This window comes from Danio rerio, chromosome 5, assembly GCF_049306965.1.
Source record: "Danio rerio strain Tuebingen ecotype United States chromosome 5, GRCz12tu, whole genome shotgun sequence".
NCBI lineage: Eukaryota > Metazoa > Chordata > Actinopteri > Cypriniformes > Danionidae > Danio > Danio rerio.
The window spans coordinates 15,775,937-15,800,258 of record NC_133180.1 but is presented as its reverse complement, the minus strand read 5'-3'; the positions used below and the strand labels follow the sequence as shown (position 1 = coordinate 15,800,258).

Below are 24,322 nucleotides of genomic sequence, written 5' to 3'. Positions count from 1 at the left end.
GACGATCAATATACTTCACCCACAGCTGTCTTTCAATTATTTATATCCCTCATGTCCATGTCAAAGCTACAATTCAGCAATGTTTTTGTCAGTCTTTTGGAGATTTAATCATTGGTGGGTTAGTGACTGCTTTTATACTTTGTGTCAGATTATTATTTGCTGGTAGGGAAAATCAGTTTGTTTAATTCTGCTATTCATACTTTGATTTTCATTTCAATTAATTTTTTTTTCCACTTAAAGGGAAATTAGAAAAAGTACACAAACATACTGCAGCAATACTAGTAGTACTCGTCCATCTGTTTTTCAAAGCCTTTTTTCAAAGAATTTTTGGATGTGATGCTGAGAACGTGCAGTCAGCTTCTTTGGCCAACCATGGTTCTGAGAAGAACATGTCCTCTTAAAACACTGGATGGTCTTGGCCACTGTGCTGCAGCACAGTTTCAGAGTGTTGGCTATCTTCTTACAGCCTAAGCCATCTTTATGTAAAGCAACAATATGTTTTTTCAGGTCTTCTGAGATTTGTTTGCCAAGAGGTGCCATGTTGAACTTTCTGTGGCCAGGCCGAGACAATGGAAAAGCTTTTATACTAAATTTAACTCACCTGCTATCTGGTGATACCTCAGATATATATGGAAAGATATCATAGACTATTTTCAAATGCAATTTTGATTTATAAGATTTACAAGATTCAAATCCTGCAAACACACAGTGACTGCCCAATTCTAATGAAAAAGCTTTTGCAAATGCATTTATTATGTCTTGCGGCCTATGAGCCTGACAAATCTAAATACCAATATTAATTGCTTCATTTGCTCATTCTTTTTCTCTGCATTGTGCATGTAACCTGCCAAAACTCAAATGGAATCGCAAATCCTTTTGCATTTGAATTTCTGTCTACACTGAAACCTGTCAATCAAACCACAGGGGTGGGACGACTATATTTGGCGTGTTTGTATTCCGAAGTGATGTCACTCACAGTCGACGTAGGGTGTTGAACTTTACGGTCTCTTGTTTTTAAAATTGTACAACATATTGACAATTTTGAAATAAATGAAAGACAAAATTAGCATTTTACTTCAATATAAGATTTATTTTTCATACAGTGTTTGATAGGATTAAATCAGTTAATTAACTTGAGATTTGATTAATGTTTTATGGTTATAATAAAACGGTATTAATTAATATATTTGCTTAGGAATGGGTACTGAAACTTGGTACTTCATCGGTATCTGTGCTACATTATAAAAGACCGAAGTATAAGCTCTGACGTAAACTGTTCTGCTATCCGTACTGGAGAATTCTTGCTGAATAAACATCACATATAGTAGCATAATTTAGCAGACCAACCTTTTCTAATTTAAACTATTTGATATTCCTCTGCACAGTTGGCAATCTCACATGAGAATCACATAACTCATTTATGTAAATGCGTTAATGAAAAATCATAAACATTATCTCATTTAACTGCATTTTGCAACTCCAAGAGGGTATTTCAACTGCAGGGAGCACAATAAACCAAGAAAGGTCCCGACTTCTCCCAGAATAGGCAAACATGTTGATTTGAGAGTCATTTTCCTTCAAACCATAAATTCTTTCCCAGTAATAAAATATATATTTATTTGTTTCACAATACTTGATTTAATATATTTTACTTTAAAATGTAATAATAAAATAAAGTGCTGTTAATTCTGTTCAATTTGTTTTTGTTTTTTCATAAATAAATACTACAAAGAGTAGTGAAGTACTGGAAGTGCTGAATCGATAAGTGGTATCAATAAAAATTGTAATACCATTAAAACTTTAACGATACCCATCCCTATATTTGCCAGTGTATTAAATAATTTCATACTCTATACAAGAATACCTCCCGAGAATAAATTAACATTGTGTCAAATTTTTCTGCACAAGCAAGCTTTGCTATTCATTCATTCCTCTGTACGTTTGTTCATTCATTCATTCATTCATTCATTCATTCATTCAGAAGCTAAGATGTCGTTTCACCTGAACATAGGACTCTTTAGGAGTATCCTTTCATTCTATTGTTAATTTAAAGGTCTTCAGTCTTGAAAGCTTATCCCAATGGCCTGAAACAGACATGAACATGTTAACCTTCAAACATGAATCCACATACAAGTGATTCCTTAAGCCAGTCTGACAGGAGAATTTGATTTTTTAAGACACCTTCCACGACTGCCTCCCTACCCATTCTTAAATAATAAGAGATTACGGATAAGCTTCTCTTTTCAAACTATGCCGCATTTCACTGTGCTTAAATGTTCCTAAATTTCACAGGAGGGGGGAAAAAGCAGAACAAATGTTAAAAGCAAGAGCTACAGTATTTCGAGCTATTTCTTTTATGTCTTCATTTGTTTATGTAACATGAAATCAGTGTTGCTCACTGAAGTACATTCACAAAAAGTCAACACACTTCATTTTCATGCCACAACAGGCTTTACTTCAAACGGCCGACTGAAAGATTGAAAAGCCTGTTTTCAGCAGGCTGAATATCAAGACATGATCAGCTTTCAGACAAGATTGTGCGCTCGATATGTTCTTCATTCATCAGTGATTGTCTGCAATGGATCTGATCCCTCAAGGCCTTCTTGACGTTCAAAGCCGTGCTTCTGACTTCACTTGTTTGAAGGAAACGTCTACTGTTCATGTTGCAATCATGAACAGCTAAACCAGATGGACGGGTGCCAATTACAAAAAGGAACACCAGTGATTCAGTTTAAGTAGTGTGTGAGGAGAAATGGAGCAGAGATTGTTATAATTAACACCAGTTTTCTGTGTGTGAACCACACAGCGGAAGAACATTTGACTGATTGTGGGTCATTTTAAGAATTATACCTGTTCAGATGAATGGACAGATCTATACTATGAGGAACTGATCAAAAGATTTAGTCCCACTTAATATTAAGTGTCCCTAACTACTATGCACTTACATCAAAAAAATAAATACAATATACTTATTGTTTATAATGTATTTGCAACCCAAGCTCATTCTGAAAACATAGTCCTGCGGACGTTTCTGGAGACAGCGGAATACGTCCCGGGGGTACGTACGGCCGCGTTAATTTATTTTCAAGCGAACGCTGCAGGGCGGTGTGACGCTGTTCCCTTTCGCGCTTGCCTTACCTCCTTGTGGAGGGCTTCACCGCTGCAACCCGTTTGTCCACTCAGCTCACCGTGTAGGTCGGCAGGCTCGAGATGCAGAGAGGAGTCGTCCACGACGACCGGTTTCGAGTCCGGGGAAGAGCGGTTCCAGCAATCAGGTAAGACAAAAACAGAATCCCAAAAATTTAGTGAACGAGTTTCATGACGGGTGAGAATGCAGCAAAATCCAAAAACGCGGTAGAAAAAAAAAAAAAAAAAATCGGGGCTTTTATTTTTTTGGACGGCTTTTGTAAACTTTCTCTGATTTAGGGAAGCGAGCAGGCGGGCGGGTCGATCTGTAAAATTGGTTGGGTTCAGGGAAGGAGGAGGGCGGGTTGGCCAATTGGCCGGTCGTGCAGTCAATCATCCGTTCAGTCGGACAGCGGCCTCCGGTGGGTTCACGCGAGAACAGCGCGGGCGCGGGTGCGAACCGCGCTCGCGAGAGGCGTCTGAGGTGCGAAAACAACAGTGCACAACAGTGGCCTCTCGCGAAAACAAAAAAACTGCAGCCGTACGTACCCGCCATCCGCAGGACTACGTTTCCACAATGAGCCCGGGTTGTGTATTTGAGAACCCTTGTGGTGCTTTTGAGTTGGGATAGAGGTTGGGTTAGGGACAGGTTTGGTGGCATGGGTAGGTTTAAGGGTGGGTTAAGGTGTAAGGGATGGTCAACAGTGTATTTAAAAATGTAATTACAAAAGTTAACTACTGATGTAATTACATGTATTTAATCAAGCATAAGTACACAGTAAATATGTATTTACACAATAAGTACATTTTAACAAACTATTATTTCTTTGTAAGTACATATTAGTTAAGGCCACTTAATATAAAGTGGGACCAAAGATTTTATTGAAATGCTTATAATATGTATATATTGACTATTTGATACTTAAGCATGTGCAAAAAAGGTAGTAGACTCGTGTTATACTTATTTAGCTACATAATGATATGTAGCTTTGCAACAAATTTGGTTAGTCCAATTTGGACATTAATTGTATTCAATATATGATATAGCTAATATTACTTGAGTCAAAGTACAAAATTACTTGATTATTAATTAGTTTAATTAATAAATGTAAGTACTTAATGATAATGTTTATTTTGCACGAAAGTTTAATTACTAAAAAATTATACTCTGATAATCATATGTATAATGCATGATAATTCAAGTGAAAACATGTGAAACCACATTGACTGGAGACTCGCACTTAATGGATCATTTGAATAAGTGAGTCATTGACTGAAGACTCACCCTGAACAAAACATTTGAATCGAGTGAATCAAGAAAACTCACTCTGAACAGATCATTTGAATAAGTGAATCATTTACTGGAGACTCTCCCTGAATGAAACATTTGATTCAATGAATCATGAAAACTTACCCTGAACGGAGTATTTGAATTAGTGAATGATTGAGTGGAGACTCACTCTGAACAGATCTATTGAATATGTGAATCATTTACTGGAGAATAAAGGGGGTCGCACACCAGATTCGTCGTGCCATGCATTTTAGAATTCGAAACAGAGATTTCTATGGGGGTACACACACCGGCGCAGCAAGTCTTTACCAATTCGCGGCGCTGACTCAGGACACTGTTTATATTTTTGCCGTGTCACAAAGCGCCATCTGAATAGTTTTATTTTAAATAGCATGCCAATGTGTGCGGCTGGTGTGCGATACCTCAAACTGTCATATGCACGCAGTGTCGAAGCAATAAGTGGCGAGTCCGGTGTGCGACCCGTTTAACTATATACACATCATTTAATCAGTGAATCGTTGACTAGATACTCAGTCTGAGCTGATCATTTTAATGAGTAAATCACTGACTGGAGACTAACCCTAAATGAAACATTTGCATCAAGAAAATCAAGTGAACTCACTCTGAACAGATTATTTGAATTAATGAATCCTTTACTGGTGACTTACCCTGAATGAACATTTGAATTAGTGAATCATGAAACCTCACCCTCACTGTTCTGTTTGTCGTTCACTGGTTGTATTGTTTTAGTGATTTCTCGATTGTACTACTGAATTGTAATGCATTTATCTTTAGACTTTTAATACTATTTTTTTTTTTGTTTGATTGTTTTCTTTTCACGAGGGTTTAAGCCAACATTTAAAATTAGTATTGACATATGTTGCACTTGCATAGATTAATAAATAGCTCTTCATTTGAAATGATTTGGATCCACATTTCTTTTAATTTATCTTTATCAATTAAATCTTTTTTTTTAATCTATGATTATAATTAAAAATCAAACACCATTTTGGTTCAATTCTGAATGTTTCAGTTTTGTAGTTCATATTTATGCTCTGAAATATCATTGCTAGTTCATTATAGAGCCAAATCAGTCTCAAAAATAATATATTTACAAAATATAGTTCATACATCCACAACACAAGTCACATTAGAAAATATAAATTGTAAGCTCAACACACAGTTTGTAAATATGCAAAATTCAATTTGTAAACTCAAAATACAATTCAAATATACACAAATCCAATTCGTAAATTCAAAAGACAATTCAAAAATACATAAATCCAATAAAAAAATTCAAAAGACGATTAAAAAATACACAAATCTAAACAATAAATTTAAAAGATGGTTCAAAAGTACACATCCGATTAATACATTTAAATGACGATTCAAAAATACACAAATCCAATTAATAACTTCAAATGACGATTCAAAAATACACAAATCCAATTAATAAATTCAAAAGACGATTAAAAAATACACAAATCTAAATAATAACTTTAAAAGAGGATTAAAAAATGCAGAAATCTAAACAATAAATTCAAAAGACGATTCAAAAGTACACAAATCCAATTAATAAATTCAAATGACGATTCAAAAATACACAAATTAAATTAATAAATTCAAAAGACTATTAGAAAAAAAGTACACAAATCTAATTGATAAATTCAAAAGACGATTCAAAAATTGCTTGTTGTTGATAAAACACAAAATATTCGGCATCCATTGTAACCAAGCCCCCATCTGCATTTCTTCTTTCCTGCAGAATGAATTGGTTCAGAAAGTTTCATCTGTCAGTCTCCTGTTGGCGTGGAGCCTAAACTTCTCTGAGTACTGTGAGCGTCCTGCGGCCTCGGCTGTCTGAAATTTGCACCGGGCTGCTGTTTGTAAAGGGCTTTACAGCTGTCAGTCCTCATGATGCCTGTCACCTCCTCACACACTCACACACAGGATTACAGAGCAGGCCTGAAGATCACGGTGAATCACAGATGGAGAGCTGGAGATCGCCTGTCAATCCTTCAAACAGAAAAATCCCAAACATGAAAAGCTTTTTGTCAAGTCATAAAACTTGTCATCGCCTGTCTCACTCATACTGTAATGCTATATATCACAAGTTTGCTTTTTTAGTATACTGATAGTGTACTGTAAAAAGTAATGTAATATTTACAGTCTTTTTCGTTTGTTCGACTAGTTACTGTAGTAACTGTAGGGTAGTATTTACAGTTGTAATTTTTGATTTAAAAAGATCTTGAATATTTATGACACTGTGCATTGTTTCTGACATTAATATGTCATGTAGGTGTTTTATTAGCAAACAGCTACTCTGGCAGGACTTTTGCAAGCATGTTTTTATTTTTATGTATTTTTTTATTATGAGTATTGGAACAAACCCATAACCATACACTGTAAAAAAATGCAGGGTTCAAAACAAAACATTCATGTTTTCCTGACACAAATTAATTGAATTAATAAATAATTCTACTTTTAATTCACTTTAATTAAAATTGTATTTTAGTTTAACTTTAACAATTAATTTAACTTAGCGGTTTTAACACAAAACAATTAAGTTTTCTTAAACAAAAATCAAGAATTGTGTTGTTTCAACTTCTTTTAAATAAGTAGTTGTAACAAGCAGCAATATATATATATATATATATATATATATATATATATATATATATATATATATATATATATATATATATATATATATATATATTTTTTTTTTTTTTTTTTTTTATTTATTTATTTATTTATTTATTTATTTTTTGAGTGAATGTTTTATTCTTTGGGGTGTAGCACACAGTTATTTTTAATTTTTATTTTTAATAGATTTTATTTTTATACAATTTGTGAAGAGATTACTTGGCAGGCAAAATGGTTTACAGGGATTACTTAGACGTAATGAATGTTATACTGTAAAAAAAAAAAGAAGAAAAAAAAAAAAAAAAAGCTTATTTGGCCCAATCCTCACAAGAAACCTGTGGCAAATTGTTAATGTCAAAACCCTGTTAAGCATGATTTTTAAGCGTTTTGGATTACAGGGACACAAGGCATGTCCTCATACAGGCCCGTAGCCAGCCTGGTGAAAGGGTTGTTCTTGGATATCTTTGCCGTTATATCATAAGCGTACCGCGCCAAAGCCCAAGTGAATCGCGCTCAGGCACGCCTCTTCTAACCGGGCCAGGGCCGGCCAAGTGAACCGTGCTTGAGCCCGATTCAGCGCACTCACACTTCTCAAACGAATCCGGGAAACGGGCCTGGGCACGGTACGGATGGCATAGTGTGAGTAGGCCCTAAGTGGCCGATTGTCATTTATTAAGCAAATACCAAACTAGCCAGCACATTCAACTTTCCTCAGTAAGAATTTGGCCAATTGAATAATAAAAAGTATAATAATAATTATAAAAATAATAATAATAATAATGTAGAGCTTTAGCCTTTCTTGTAAAAAAAGCATATTTGAAAATTTATGGATAACAACAAAAGCCTAATTAGTAATAAAATTAACTTTAATATGCTTCAAAATTTACATTTGGTTCCTTACTCCTTTTTATTTGTCATTTTGTCTTTGATTTAGAATTAATGTTACTTGTAAAATGTTTCTCTATTTTAGCAACAATACAGTCGGTCAGTAGTGAAAGATGACATCACTTACATCAGATTTTTCTCAGCCTTCTTCGATGAGTTATTTTCAAAATTTAGGATGACATAGCAGTCAAATTAGGATAAATGAGCTTGTGTTTGGGACAAACTCTTACTTTTTGTCAGTGGGGCTAAGGTCTTTTGAGCCACCTGAACCACAGCTGGCTACGGGCCTGTCATAAAGGACTTTAACTGAGTACAACTAGGTCATAATATAATCAAGTTCGTACAGTATATGTTTGTGAGTAAGAAGGCATGGTCAGAGATTCAGGTAAACAATAAACTTCAGATTTTTTTTCTCTCAACGGCAAACAAAGAGCAAACTTGGGCACAGCATGTTTTTGATTGACCTACTTTTTAGCCTTCTTCTAACGCACTCTCCCCCTGTTTGGGTCATTCAAGCAAGCTCCCCTCGTCACATGTAACCATGTCGTTATACAATTTTTATAAACCATATAAATCTGTACAAACACATTATTTTTAACAATAATAATAATAATCATCATCATCGTCAGCATTATCATCATAATACTATAATACATATAATGCTGTAATATTAGAAATGTAATTAGTAATGATGCTTAGAAAAATAATAAATAGTGCAACAGCTAGATCTAATAATTATTATTGGTACACCACCACATCAACAATAATAATAATAATAATAATAATATTAATAATATTAATAATAATGATAATTTAGGGATGCTACCATCAGGATTTTTTAGGCTGATACAGAGTACCGATTCCTTGTCATTGTAATCGATCGATACAGAGTACAGATTCTGATTTTTCCCTCAAAGTATGATACTTAAGTGGAGATCTTGCCATACCTAAAAGAATAAATAAAGAATGTTGCATAATATCTCGTAAATACATTTCTTTTATAACCATTCAGTGTGGACATATCATGATCAGAAGTAGCTTTACAGAACAAAATAGATAAAACAAATACAAAAAAATTGGTAAGAAAATGATTGACAATGCAATTTAGAAACATTGCAAGTGATGGAATAATCATATAACATGTCTCACAGGAGGAAAAAGTTTGAATATGTTAAATTGCACACCTATAAATATAACTTCTTTACTAAAATGAAACATGCCTATAAACCTGTTTATTGCAATAAGTATATTTCAAAAAGTCATATCTATTTATTTAACCATTCATTTAAATGTTATGCTTAGATCATCCATTTGCCTCTTGCAATCTGTTCTCTTGCTCGTCCGCTCTCGTTGCTTTGATTTGTGGGTCTCACGGAGCAGCTATGAATATGTGGGAGACTCACAGAGTTTCTGGCAGAGGTCATACGGTTGAAGGAGACACTATATATTTTAGCTGTTGTGTTGACAGCCGTTCTAAAATCGTAAACAAACACTTGCAATCAGTTCGTGAGATGGGTCAGATTGTTGAGTATCGATCGAGTTATAAAACGTGATTATCAACCGATACCGATCTCTAGCTGATCGATAGGAGCATCCCTAATAATAATAATAATAATAATAATAATCATTATTATTACAATTATTATTATTATGTAATACTTTACAGTTTTATATTATAATGTTTTTTGTATTTTTTTTAAATTATCAAACAAACAGACAAACAAACAAACAAACAAACAAACAAACAAACCTCCAAATAAATATCTATACAGCATTAAAATACAACATTGCACTCAATAAAATTATCATGCTTAAGATATAAGTCTATATTACTGTTTTTACCCGTTTCACTGTTGAAAATGGTTAGTCTGATTACTTTGTATAGCTTTTGTCCTTTTTTTTCCCCCTTTTACATTCAAAGCATCAGCCTTGTTCATAAAATGTAGTATTTAACACATCCTTACTAAGCATTACTGTTACACCTTTGTGTTGTCATCTCCCTCAGGCCTAAAAGCCAGATAAAATGTCCCCCAACGCGGGCCACTTGACTGACTAAGCTGGTTGTCATCGTCTGAGAGAGATTCCAGCTCTTGTAAAAACACAGAGCTCAGCCCTTCACTTCAGCACGGTCGCTCCTGTGATTGTCAGGTTAGTAATAATATCAAATGCTCCCGTTTTTCAACACCTCGGCCCAAGACACTGCAAAGCTGAAAAGAATACGACAGCTCATTCTCACAGGTGTCATGCACTTACATGGCAAAGCTTGTTGGAGAAGGAGTCAAATTAGCCTTAATAGCGACTTGCATTGTGAAGAGTAAAAAGCAATTATAGTGTTTCACTCCTGTTTAGATATTGTAGGCCTTTGGAGAACAGGATATGACATCATATTGTGCATGTGTGTGGGGATGTTTTTTTTTCATGGCAAATGTGATGCTTTTGTGCAGAAGATTTGAAATGAGACGATAAAATTAAAAGCTGTCTTATTTTAGGTACTTGTCATGGTCTTACATTTTTTGCTATCCTACATGTTTTAGAGAGAAAAAAAGAGAAAAATAAAGTGGCTGAGTTAGAATGACTGACAGTCTGCCAGCACAGTCATGTTTGATGTGTGGAAAAAATAGCGAATGGTGCTGTCAGAGCCTAAAAAGGCTGAATAGCTGAATTTGACACATCACATATAAGATTTAGTCTCACTATTGATTCGAAACAGCTCTGTTTGGTTTTACTCTTTATTATTATTATTATTATTATTATTATTATTATTATTATTATTATTATTATTATTATTATTTTGATTTGATTGATTGGTTGTTTGGTTTGTGTGTTTTCATGGCTAAAGTCATGAATAATAATAATAATATAATAATCATGGCTTGCTTTGCAAACTGCGTTGTCATTAATGTTGGGAAATAACAAAAATCTGAGACAATTTCCATGTTCTAGTTTTTTTTTTTTTTTTTTTTTTTTTTAGGTTTTTGCTTTGTCTTACAGTTCAGACAAGTAAAAAAGAAAATATGCAGCTGGTTTTATTTTATTTTTTTTATAAACTGTCTGAGTGTATTCATGTGCCATAATTAACCTGTCTGAATTTTCTGGCAGTTTAGATGTAACTAGCTTTTTTTTTTTTTTAAACATGCCCACCTCCAAGTGAACAACGGACTCCATCTTTGTCCAACCCCTTTTTGTAAACAGACAGCAAAGCAGCTAATGATGGAGCCTTTTTTGATTTGCATTTGAACATGAAGTGATCATGTTGTGTGTTCGAATAAAACTTCTTAAGCACACATGTGTCCTTACAGAAAGTTCCAGCTTCAGAAGAGGCAGCAGTGAAATGGATTAGCTTTATATATAAGGGGAATATCCCAGAACGAGTGAGGGAAAAAAAACTTGCTTGAGTGTAAAAAAAAAAACAAAAAACTTTTTTTTTGCCTTGCTGTTTTACAAACTTGGGAAATATGAAGCTGGACTGGCATCATTAGAAAAGCATTTAAAGGGTGTAGCTGTACCTACAATTTATCCAAAATATATTTATCCAAGTAATTTTTAAAAAATTTTGTTTGTTAATTTGATTATTGCTAGCAAACGTCAGCTTAAGGGAATTCGTGTTTGGAGTCAGATCATCATCCTTCATGTGTCAGAGGCTATAAAGGCTGAATTTGACATCACATAAGATTCAAGCTCACTATTGGTTTGAAACAGTTCTGTTTGGTTTTACTCTTTATTTTTTTATTATTATTATTTTGATTTGATTAGTTGTTTGGTTTGTGTGTTTTCATGACATCAATCTCTGGCTTGCTTTGCAAACTACATTGCCATTAATGTTGGGAAATAATGAAAATCTGAGATAAGTTGCCAGTTTATTTATTTATTTATTTATTTTTTGTTTTGTTTAGGTTTTTGCTTTGTCTGACAGTTCAGACAAGTTAAAAAGAAAATATCCAGCCTTTTTTTTTAATAAATTGTCTGAGTGTATTTATGACCCATAATAATCTGTCTGGGTTTCTTGGCAGTTTAGACATAGCTATTTTTTAAATGCCCACCTCCTAGTAAACTATAGACTATGCACCTTTTTCCAACCGCTTTTTGTAAACAGATAGCAGAGGCTAACGGTGGTGGCTTTTTTTGCATTTGAACATGAAGTGATCATGTTGTGTGTTCGAAACTTCTTTCCAGCTTCAGAAGAGGCAACAGTGAAATGGATTAGCTTTACATATGAAGGGAATAACCCTGAAGGAGTGAGGAAAAAACTTGCTTGGGTGGGCAAATTATTATAAATTTTTTTTGCGTTGCTGCTTTACAACCTTGGCCAATATGAATCTGTACTCGCATTAAAATAGCATTTAAATGTTGTAGCTGTACCTTTAATTTATTTAAAATATAAGTAATGTTTAATAAGTTTTGATTATTTAATTTGATTATTGCTAGCAAATGTCAGCTTCAGTTAATTCGTGTTTATAGTAAAATCCTCATCCTTCATGTGTGAGAGCCAATAAAGGCTGTATAGCTGAATTTGACACATCACATATAAGATTCAAGCTCGCCATAGATTTGAAACGGCTCTGTTTGGTTTTACTCATTATTATCATTTTATTTTGATTGGTTGTTTTGTTTGCATGCTTTTATGACTAAAGTCAATCTCTGGCTTTTTTTGCAAACTCTGTTGTTATTAATGTTGGGGAGTAACGAAATTCCGAGGAAATTTCCCTTTTGTGGATATTTTTTGTTTAGGTTTTTGCTTTGTCTGCCAGTTTAGACAAGTTAAAAAGAAAATATCATAATTAACCTGTCTGAATTTCTTGGCAGTTTGGACATAACTAGCAACATTTTTTAAACATGCCCACCTCCGAGTAAACTATAGACTATCCACCTTCTTCCAACCAAAAGTGATCCAAAGTGATTGTGTTGTGTGTTCGAATAAAACTTCTAAAGCTCACAAAAAAATTGTCACACAGAGTTCAAGATTCAAAAGAGGCAACGGTGAAAAGGATTAGCTTTATGAAGGGAATATCCCAAAAGAAGTTGGGAACTTGCTTGGGTGTGCAAGTATTTTTTGCTTACTGCTTTACAACCTTGGGCAATGTGAAGCTGGACTCACTTCAACATAGCATTTAAATAAAGCAGTGGTCCTCAACCACTGGGCCCTGGACCAGTACTGGTTTGTGGATCAATTGGTCCTGAGCCCCACAAGAAGTAATCAATTATTTCCGTTTTATTAATTATCAGAGTCTGAACAATATTTTATTTTGAAAAATATTTTATTTAGGAAAATGACTGTATTCTCTCGTTACATCTCGGTCACTCTACCACCAAAATTGAACCCACAAGCAACAAAATGAGTAAGAAACAGATGTATTTAGAAAGTTTCTTTGCTAAGGGGAAAAGGCCCAGTGAAGGACCTGCGAACTGCCAAAGATTAAATCCGCTACCCATTTGTCAACAAATCAGAAGAATCCACCAGGTCTTTGCAAGAAGATCAACTGCTGGAGATTGAAAGTGATGGCGGCTTGGGAGTGGGGCGAGGTGTGCAGCAGCTCATTAGCATTTAAGGAGACATGAAGAAATATGGCTCCCTGTGGACTGTGGTGTTTTGAAACAGTAAAAGAGGGTATTTATTTACATTACTCTTGAGAAATTTATTCAAAGTAAGTAATATAGTGTTTATTAAGACCCTAAAGAATCAACTTACTTAAAGGTGACATTGGATGTCCTTTTTAATGCTAATTGCTTTTGTAGTTTATTAGTTTTAGTCTTGTAACTTTTTAACATGCAAGTAACCTTTTTGTACTGTATTTCAACACCAACAAGTGTCTTTATTGTAATGTAATTTAATGTAATGTGTATTTATATAGCGCATTTATTGTGTATGGCAATACACCCAAAGCGCTTCACAATCATGAGGGGGGGTCTCTCCACACCACCACCAGTGTGCAGCATCCACTTGGATGATGCGACGGCTGCCACAGGACAACGGCGCCAGTGCGCTCACCACACACCAGCTATTGGTGGAGTGGAGGGACAGTGATTGAGCCAATTCGGTGGAGAGGGGATGATTGGGAGGCCATGATCGTAAGGGCCGATAGAGGGACTTTGGCCAGGACACCGGGGTTACACCCCTGCTCTTTCACGAGAAGTGCCTTGGGATTTTTAATGACCACAGAGAGTCAGGACCTCGGTTTAACGTCTCATCCGAAAGACGGCGCCCACTGACAGTATAGTGTCCCCTTCACTTTTACTGGGGCATTAGGACTCACGCAGACCACAGGTTGAGCGCCCCCTGCTGGCCTCACTAACACCACTTCCAACAGCAACCCAGAGTTCCCTAGTGGTCTCCCATCCAGGTACTGACCAGGCTCAGCCCTGCTTAGCTTCAGTGAGTAACAGGTCTTGGGCTGCAGGGTGACATGGCTGTAGTTTAATTTGTAGTTTTGTTTTTACTCAAAGATTAACAATGTTGTGTTGCATTCAGAGTTTAATGTGCAATATAAATGGAATAAATGTGGTGTCAAGTGATGGCTGAGTAATGAATGCTCGAGGGCTTATGAGTCACATTCATGCTGTCTATCCTAGCATGCCATCATTGTCTTGATCTCGTGCAGAATAAAAAAATTATAATAATTCTACAGGTCTGTCTGGAAGGCTATAAAGATGCTGTTATAGTAAAATATTAACAACATGTTTTGTCTGAACGCTGATCAATACGCTAGAGAAAGTGTATATCCTCAGACTCGGAAACAGATTGATCTCGTGTTTAAAACAGTTCTCATCAATGTCCAAATGATTGAGATTGAGTAAGATTGAGATCAACAGGAATGTACTGTTGACAATAATTTGTGTTATTTTAGGTGAAGTTTTTTAAGCTAATTTCGAGAGGAGCACGTGATATGATTGATCAGGGCTAGTCTCATCTGCAAACATTTATAAACCAATCAGATTAATCCAAGCCTACAAAAAATAGCCCATTTCCACTTTACTTCTCTTGTCCTCGTTTTTGAAGAACCTCTCCGTCCATTTCATCTCCCTCCTTTCTCCTTTATCAGGGGGAGCTCTTAAGACCGACCTGGTCTTGCGCCCTCTTTTATGCTAAATTACTAGGCAGGAGCCCTAGGCTCAATTATCTCCGAGCTCAGGGTTTTCTCTCAGGACAGCATGCCAAACCTGCAATTAGTTTCAAGCAAAATCTAAGTGTGAACTCTTGAATATTCATTTATGTTTTACTAAAAAGTTTTAGAGAGTTATAGACAAATGTGTACATGCCTGTATTGAAGCAACTAATTAACTGAAATTGTTTCTTATTGTGTTTAAAAAGTAAAAGAAAAAAAGAAAAATCATAATTATTAAAGAGCCCATATTATACATGAAATAGGGTCATATCTTGGTTGTAAGGGTCTCCAACAACAGTCTAATATGCATGCAAAGTCAAAAAACACTTTCATGGTCTTATAATCTGCATTTATTTTTACCTAATTATCCCAGCGACTCCTGTATGAATCGTCCAGTGATTCATTTGTTCCCAAACCCCTCCTTAGCGCAAAGCTAATCTGCGCTGATTGGACCGATGACAGTCTGTCACGATTGGTCGACTGCCTTCAGTCAGAGAATGAAATGCCCAATAGCTAATCAGCAATATAAAAGTAATCACAGTTCATACACGCTCGATAGTGTAGACGTGGATTTTAGCTGCCACACACTCACACAAACACACACACACCTCTGGACGACAACGCTCCCGCTTCCGCCCGCACCCGCCAGGTATTAGCCTGAACCCGACCGCTCCCGCTTTTGTTTAGAATTTCTTGTCCCGGTGCCCGAACCGCCCCGTTTTCTACCCGCCGCGCCCAATCCCGCTAAAGAGCAGGGGAGAACATAACCGAAAATCACCCAGCAAAACAGTCCAGAGACAGCCAGACAGAGCTCGCTCTCTCTCTCTCTCTCTCTCTCTCTCTCTCTCTCTCTCTCTCTCTCTCTCTCTCTCTCTCTCTCTCTCTCTCTCTCATACGCGCGCACTAACACATACACACAAGCGCCAAGCAGACACACAGGCAGGCAAAGCTCTGTCTCATTCGCATAGCAATATCCACGATATTGCTAGACAGCCCGCTCCCGTCCCAAATTAAACCTGTTACCGACCGCTCCCGCGATTGATTCGGAAATTTATTCCCGCGCCGCAGAAATCTGGCACGGGGACAGCCGCGGGAATGCAGACCTCTACCACGGAGCTCCGTAAACAAACAGCACGCGTTGCGTTTTTAACGTGACTTTGCACGCGATAAGAGAATATAGTCAGTTAACCTGATACAGTACACGCGGTTACAAGTAACAAATCACAACTAAATACATTTGCAAGCTAGAGTCAACGAGGCAACTTTAATCGCACTTACTTACATTTGAGAAATGGAGGAAGAAACTCATCCTGACGTCCATCAGTAAGTTACTCTTTACTGATCCTTACTTTAACAAACGCAGATGAAGTATTCTTTGTAGCCTGTAGTTTCCAGAAGTTTCCAACTGCTTGGTTATAATGCTGAGGTTTCATCTCTGGGTAGAGAATTGATAATGTCCATCTGCAGTGTGACTTCAATCGACCGGCATGTTTGTGTTTGTGGGTTTGTGTGTGTGTGTCTGGGTTTCTGCGTCAGAGGGCTGGGCCTCAGGTTTGAAATCTCCCGGGTTTGCGCGTGCACGTGAATAACTTGGTTTCGTTCGTACGTCATGGCGAAACACCTAATGAATCGGTATTAAGGCGACTCGTTTGAAGCACTATGAGTCGACTCTTTTATAGATGAATCAACCGTTTTAAACACTGTATTCTTACAGATTTAAGCCTTAGCTGGATACTTCACTTCACTTAGAGCTGTGTTACACACTACATGGAGGGGAATTTTCAAAAACCCATAATATGGGCTCTTTAAAACTTGCACCCAATATTAAATAAATAAATAAATAAATAAATAAATAAATCTTATCATTATTAAACATTGTACACTATTCTATACTATATTAATGTAATTGTAAAGGATGTGAGAGACACCTATCAAATGTAATATTTTACTGTAAATAAATTATTTATATAGTGGAATAAAATAACAATAAAGCATAATATATGGTTTAGAACTTTTAATATGTATTGCACAGACCTCAACTGGTCCACAAATAAGACTAAACAAAAGATGCTTTTTAAAGAGTGTTACAAAACTATTACATTATTGTTGTTATTATTATTATTATTATTATTATTATTATTACTATTACTATAAGAGTATTATCTTTATATTTATATAAAACATAAAAATAACATAGACTAGATGAATACTAGTGCTGATACAGCATTAAAACTGTTTCTTCTTATTATCATAATTTTTTTATTAATACACCATGCTGCCAACTTTCAGTAAATCATATATCGTTTATGCACATCAAATATTGATTGTTTTACTATATGTGGGTTGTATTGTGATCTTTTTATTTATTTATTTTTTATCAATTTTGTACTTTTATATACTTTTATTTTCTATTTGTACTGGTATTTTCTCTTTACTCACAAAAATAAATAAATAAATAAATAAGGGCAACGCTGTGGCGCAGTAGGTAGTGCTGTCACCTCACAGCAAGAAGGTCATTGGTTCGAGCCTTGGCTGGGTCAGTTTGCATTTCTGTGTGGAGTTTGCATGTTCTCATCGCGTTCCCGTGGGTTTCCTCTAGGTCACAGGTGTCAAACTCAGTTCCAAAAGGGCCCAACCCTCCACAGTTTAGTTCCAACCCTAATTAAACACACCTGATCAAACTAATTGAGTCCTTCAGGCTTGTTTGAAACCTACAGGTAAGTGTGTTGGAGCAGGGTTGGAACTAAACTATGCAGTGCTTTGGCCCTTTTGGAACTGAGTTTGACACCCCTGCTCTAGGTGCTCCGGTTTCCCCAACAAGTCCAAAGACATGCGGTACAGGTGAATTGGGTTGGCTAAAATTGTCCATGGTGTATGTGTGTTAATGAGCATGTATGAGTGTTTCCCAGTGATTGGTTGCAGCTGGAAGGGCATCCGCTACGTAAATTACATATGCTGGATAAGTTGGAGGTTCATTCCTGTCGCTGTGGTGACCCAAGATTGATGAAGGGACTAAGCCGAAAAGAAAATGAATGAATGAATGTATGAATAAATAAGCAAATAAATAACAATGACACCTTTCCACGTTGAAACACTGATTCGGCAACACAGCAAAAAAAACAAAAAAAAAAACAGGTCGTTCAGTGCTCAAAACAAGGTTAGTGTTTTGTTTTACTGTATGAAAGCGATCTGACCCATAATGAGCCATGAGAATGTCTGATTTTGCATCGTTGTGCAGGAATGAGTGGGAGTTTGGTGTAGCGGTTGGCACCCGGTGCCACTCATTAGCGGGTCACTGCTTGGTCAGCCAAACCGCCCGCCTCAACTACCTTCTCTTCTTCATCCAGTTCGGTATATGCACGGTCGACACTAAAGTTATGAATATATATATATATATATATATATATATATATATATATATATATATATATATATATATTTTTTTTTTTTTTTTTTTTTTTTACTTTTTCCCCCTTTAAGGTGAAATAAAGGCTCTTTCTTTTGACTGCACTGCTGGTTTGGCAGGAGGTCAGTCAGGTTGGAGTGTTGGGTCAAAGAAAGCTCTGTGTCCATAGCACTGTCTATGAGCTCATGCTAACTGAGTGTGTGTGTGTGTGTGTGTGTGTGTGTGTGTGTGTCATGGCTATGGCAGCTGCTCTCTCTCATATCACTCCTAATGGAGGGATTCATTTCATTGTGACCTCATCAGATCTGCAGTCATCCTCGTGGCTCAAGGGCTCTGTTTTATCATGCACGGCACACTGACTGGCTGTTTTTATTCTCTTGTCTTTTTTCCCTCCACTGTTTTTTAGTTCTAACAGTACAGTAGCTCCTGAATGTCTGTGGTTGGTGGTCCAGGTTGGATAAACTTCTGTGGTAATATAGGCATTTAAGATGAATGAGAAATTACATACTACCTTTCAAAAGTCTGCGGGACATAGCTAACTATCTAACTGAATAAATGAAGGAATGAATAAGTGAATAAATAAATACATGAATGAATAAACAAATAAATTAAAACATACATAAATAATAAACAAAATAAAACTAAAATAAATAAATACATAAAAATAATAAATTAAACTAATAGATAAAATAGATGAATAAATAAATACATAAAAATAATTCAAATAAATGAAAAAAAATGAATACAAGATAAAATAAATAATAAATAAACAAACAAGCAAATAAATCGATAAAAATCAATAAACAACTCAAATTAATTTGAACAAAATAAACAACAACAACAACAAACACAATAATAATAATAATAATAATAATAATAATAATCATCATCATCATCTTAAAATATAATTTTATTTACCAAAGCTAAATAGTCTAATATTAATTGTTTGACATCACTAATAATAATATATATTTTTTCAATTAAAAAAAAAAAATGCTTTAAATAATGATTTTATATCGATGAAAGACTACTTAAAAATATTACAATTTCCATAAAAAAATAAGCAGCAGGACTGTTTTCAACTAGCGAGATAGATTTATAGATTTTGGTTGTACCATTTAAGTCTGAAGAATAATCACAGCTTTACGGTTATCACAATTATTATGCATTCATTAATTTCAAAACACTACTAGTTTCAAAAATCACATGAAAACTCAAAAACCAAAATAATACAGCACAAAAAAATGATAAAAAAACAAACAATATTCCATTTCTCTTTGGACTTAAAATAAAGCCAAAACAAGTTTTTGGCATTTAAACATGGGTCATAGTTTTACACTGAAAATAAATGACAAAAACAACAAACAAATATATAAATATATGAATATTTTTTTTTGTCTAATGTAAATCTAAGCTACATATTATTATACATAGTATTTTCCTTTTAAGGAGGACAAATGTATTCAAAGGCTGCTGAACCTCTGTCTAAAACGCACTTTTGACTATATTACACAATGGTTAGATATTTGTATTTTTGTATTTTGTATTTTATTTTTTTGGGGGGTAGAAAAAATTGTGTATATTCCATACAAAATATGAAGTTGACCGGTCATTTCTTGTTACGTGACCTGTCGTACGCTCGCGGCATTCTTTCGGCTACACTAGGTGCACCTGAAAAGACATAGACATCAGACATCGCCCCAATTGGAAATAGCAAACTTGTGCAAGCAAAAGATTGGATATGTGTACATCCCTTAGTTAATAGCTATAGTTAAAATCAACCTTTAATCCTGTGTGCAGGGGTATACACCTAAGTGCACACAAGCTCGGAACTTTAAACTAGCGCACAGTTGGCATTGCTTTGTTTAGTTGCAGCAGTTTTCTTCTGTGCAGAAATTCGATGTTGAGAAGCCTTTACCTTGACAAATTAAAGTGTGGTGAATAGTGAAATCGGTTAACAGCTGCATCCCTATTTTCAACATTAATAATAACTATTTTGTCACGAAAAATTAACAACACACTGAAATCAAGTAAAATAAAAAATGACTTTTTTGCTCACAACTTTATTATGTACTATGTACACATCTCTACAAAATTCAGTATACTGTAAGTACTGAGGAGATTACAACTTATGTTTATTATCATTCATATACTGTAATGCTTCAGTCATTTTTTTCCCTTTTTTTCACAGATTTGCCATTTTCCTTGTGTGCAGCAGCTCACACTGGCCCTTCTGGTCTGATAGATGAATAGAATCAATAGAGTTTGGGTTTACCCCCTTATGATTTGTCATCATAAATTGTCAGCATGGGCCCTTTGAAGCGGTGCTGCAGCTATTTTTGGGCACAGCAGGACTGTGCATGGCCTTTCAGTAAGCTCGTTGCTTGCGCTGAAACCTCTGGCCGCGTCAGAGAGTGAGGAATCACCCTGCCATCACACACACCAGTGGTTAACATGCTCGGTTGCTCTGCAGCTGAAATCAGTCATTTCTCTGGTTAGCCACAGAACATGGCTGGTCTGCTGCTTTCACATGGGGAGAATAGCCCGACAGGACCAGATATTATATTGATGAGTACAGAGACAGAAATAATGGAGGGGAACAAGGGTAAAAATATGGTGAAGAAAGAAAGAAAGACACTGAATCAAGGATAAAAGAGAAGACCCTTTTGGGAGAAAACAAAAAGACACAGTAGCTTAAAGGGACAGTTCACCAAAAAAAAAAAAAAAATGAAACCGTATTCACTGTTTTACTTGGCCTTAAAAGCCTTTGAGGCTTTATTTTTTCTGTTGAACACAAAATGACCCCAGTCCAAAAGAAATCTAAATTATTGATTTGTCCTTTTATGCCAAAAATCATTAGAATCAAGAATTAGAATCAATGTATTTTGTACATTTAAGATTTATTAATAGTTGTACCTCAGCCAAATAGGGTCTTATTCTAACAAACAGTACATCAAAAGAAAGGTGATTTATTTACTATATTTATTTCAATTTAGTTAATGTTTTAAACAGCAAATAGACTTGTACTGCAATCTAAAGGTGGGCGTTTTTAGAATTACTCAAAGTTTTTACTTTCTAAAAAAAGCATAAAGCCAAATATAAAAAAGGAATATAAAAATAGCTGAAAACCAAGTTCAAATAAATCAAATTCAGTACAATTAGTTTGAGGGTTAAAAACGTCTAACAGTCGTAAAACAAAAGTTCACTCAAAAATGAAATGTGGGAAACTGACTACCATACTATTTGCTTTTTCTATTATGGAAGTCAATTGTTTATTCTTCAAAAATTAAACAAAATATAAATACGTTAAAAATGAATAATTTTTGTCAATTGAAATAAATTAACTGAATAAATAACCTTTCTTTTGATTGTTTTAAGAATAAACAGTTGACTTCCATAATAGAAAAAGCAAATATTATGGTTGTCAGTTTCCCACATTTCATTTTTGGGTGAACTTTTGTATTACGATGGTTAGACGTTTTTAGCCCTCAAACTAATTGTATTGAATTTGATTTAATTGAATTTGGTTTTCAGCTATTTTTATATTCCGTCTTTTATATCTGGCTTTACACTTTTTTTTAGCAAGTAAAAACTTTGGTAGTGTAACTCTAAAAACGCCCACCTTCAGATTGCAGTACTTTTTGCTGTATAAAAACATTTTACAGCATACATATTTTTAGAGTTAAATGTTAGCATGAACTATATTTTTGTTATATCACATCAAATACCTCAAGTTTTACTTGTCAATAAATATTTCGTGATTTTTTTTAGAATATGTAGACATTTGCTTTAGAAAATACTAAATATTGGGGAAGAATATAACATTTTGTTGATGTGAGTTTCAGTAGAATTGTCATGTTCTAGCTTTTTGAATTATTAAAAAATGACTATATATACATATATATATATATATATATATATATATATATATATATATATATATATATATATATATATATATATATATATATATATATTTATATATATATATATATATATATATTTATATATACATTTAAAAAGTAAAAACATAAGAATAAAGCTGAGTTGATTTTTAAAAACATACATAAGCTTGATATTTACATATTTAATACTATGAAAGCCTTGAATTAAGGCTCCTGATAAGCCACAGCTACCTGATATACAGTTATCCTCAATTTAAAAAAGAAATAAATAATATATGTTTATTATATATATCTCCGTCTCTGGATAAAATTGCAAAACTAATGACAAAAATTTGATCCATGTCTCTAATTATGATTGATTACTATTATGCAAGAAAAATGGATTGCATCGCATTAACCACTTTGCATTATCCAGCGTAGACAATTTAGGTTGTTTTACTTTATAACTGTTAAAACTGTATGTCATTTCTGTCTTACATTATCATAATTTAGCTGAATAACCAGCTGAGAAAACAGATATTCATGCAGTACATTTATATACAGCAGGGGAAATAAGTATTTAACACATCTGTTTTTTTTTGGTTCAGGGAATAGTATTTCTAAAGAAGCTGTTAACACAGAATTGAACCAGATTTTAATAAAAACCCAAACAATACAAACATATCCATAATAATTAAGTCAGGTGATTGGCAGGGCCATTCTACAGCTGGATTTTTTCCCTATGCTGTGCTTGTGATCATTGTCTTGCTCAAATGTTCACCCTGGTTTCATCTTCATCCTCTTGCTAGTGTAGATGTTGGACTGAAGCAGCGAATATTAATTTACAGTAATGAAGGGCAGAGGGTTGCCGAATAACTACTGAGAGATTTCAGCTGCTGTCTGGCCTTTCTACACTTCCCTTTCTTCATGTGTTCAGTACTTTTTTTCCTGTGTCCTTTCATCTTATTACACAAAACTCAATTTCTAAACCAATTAGTTTTGTTTTCTTTGCCTATATGGATTTATTTGTTTGTTACCAACATCCAGTAAAAATTTCAAGTCAGCACCTTTACTATTATTCAAAAGAAGGCACCTTTAGAAATATGTTTTCTGTCTGAGAAAAAGGGTGACGTGTTGAATACTTATTTTCCCCACTGTAACTGCAGTTGCAGGCAGTCAGTTTGCTCTTGAGTCTTTACACTCTTCAACAGCCCTAACCGCTAATGAGGCATCTATGTGTAAATATATCCATGGTAGCCGTTTTGTTTCTCGTTCAAGGTGGTCTACCAGCCATAATATTGACCAAGACGTTCTGTGAGCCCTGCCAGGAAGTTGACTTCCTAAACCAGCTAACCAGCGAACCTGTTTTAGTACATTTCCATCGTGCAGGGGGAGGAGTTTGTTGCAGGAGAGTCTTTTCAGTAAGAATAAACACTGAGGGCTATTGAGACTGTAAACGGCTAGCGCGCAGATCGGTATCGTGTTTTAAGTACTGCGGGTAAAGCAGGGCCTCTCGGTGTGGTATGGCAGATGAATCTGAATACTTTTCACTGATGCAGGTCCAGACTGACCCAGGCTGAAAAAAAAAAAAAAACATGGCTACAAAACATTTGGTTTCCGGGCAACAGTGGCAGAACAGACCTTGATGGGACAGTGGCATATGACTGCGCTCGTAGATTTGGTTTCAGGGTCTCAGAGGACAACAGAACGAGGAGGAGGAACTGGACACATCTGTCCTAAAATGTCAATTGTCCATCATGGGGAACAGGACAGGCATTCTGGGATGCTTAAAGGACTATGTGAGGTTCTCTGGGGTCTCCACAACATGTTATAGTTGATGCATTTAATGAAGAGATAAATACAACAGGCTACAGCTTGACAGATTTGCACACTTGCATTCACAATGAATGAATTCCTGTGGTGATAATGGCAGAATGTTAATACTAATGCTAATACGCTCTACACAGTAAAAACAACTGGAGTA

At 35.1% G+C, this 24,322-nt stretch overlaps 2 protein-coding genes across 11 annotated transcripts in view; one reads left to right on the top strand and one right to left on the bottom strand.

Moving 5' to 3' along the window:
• srrm4 (serine/arginine repetitive matrix 4) overlaps positions 1–16,534 on the bottom strand; it is a 763,243-nt gene extending 746,709 nt beyond the window's left edge. For all 4 annotated transcript variants that reach the window (XM_073951121.1, XM_073951113.1, XM_073951120.1 and 1 more), the window contains exon 1: positions 16,331–16,534. The gene's annotated coding sequence lies outside the window, so the exon portion shown is untranslated. The remainder of the gene's footprint in view (positions 1–16,330) is intronic.
• Positions 1–24,322, top strand: part of sema4c (sema domain, immunoglobulin domain (Ig), transmembrane domain (TM) and short cytoplasmic domain, (semaphorin) 4C) — a 656,757-nt gene that overhangs the window by 105,394 nt on the left and 527,041 nt on the right. For all 7 annotated transcript variants that reach the window (XM_073950580.1, XM_073950578.1, XM_073950581.1 and 4 more), the window contains 2 exons: positions 6,183–6,394; positions 9,954–10,096. The gene's annotated coding sequence lies outside the window, so the exon portion shown is untranslated. The remainder of the gene's footprint in view (positions 1–6,182; positions 6,395–9,953; positions 10,097–24,322) is intronic.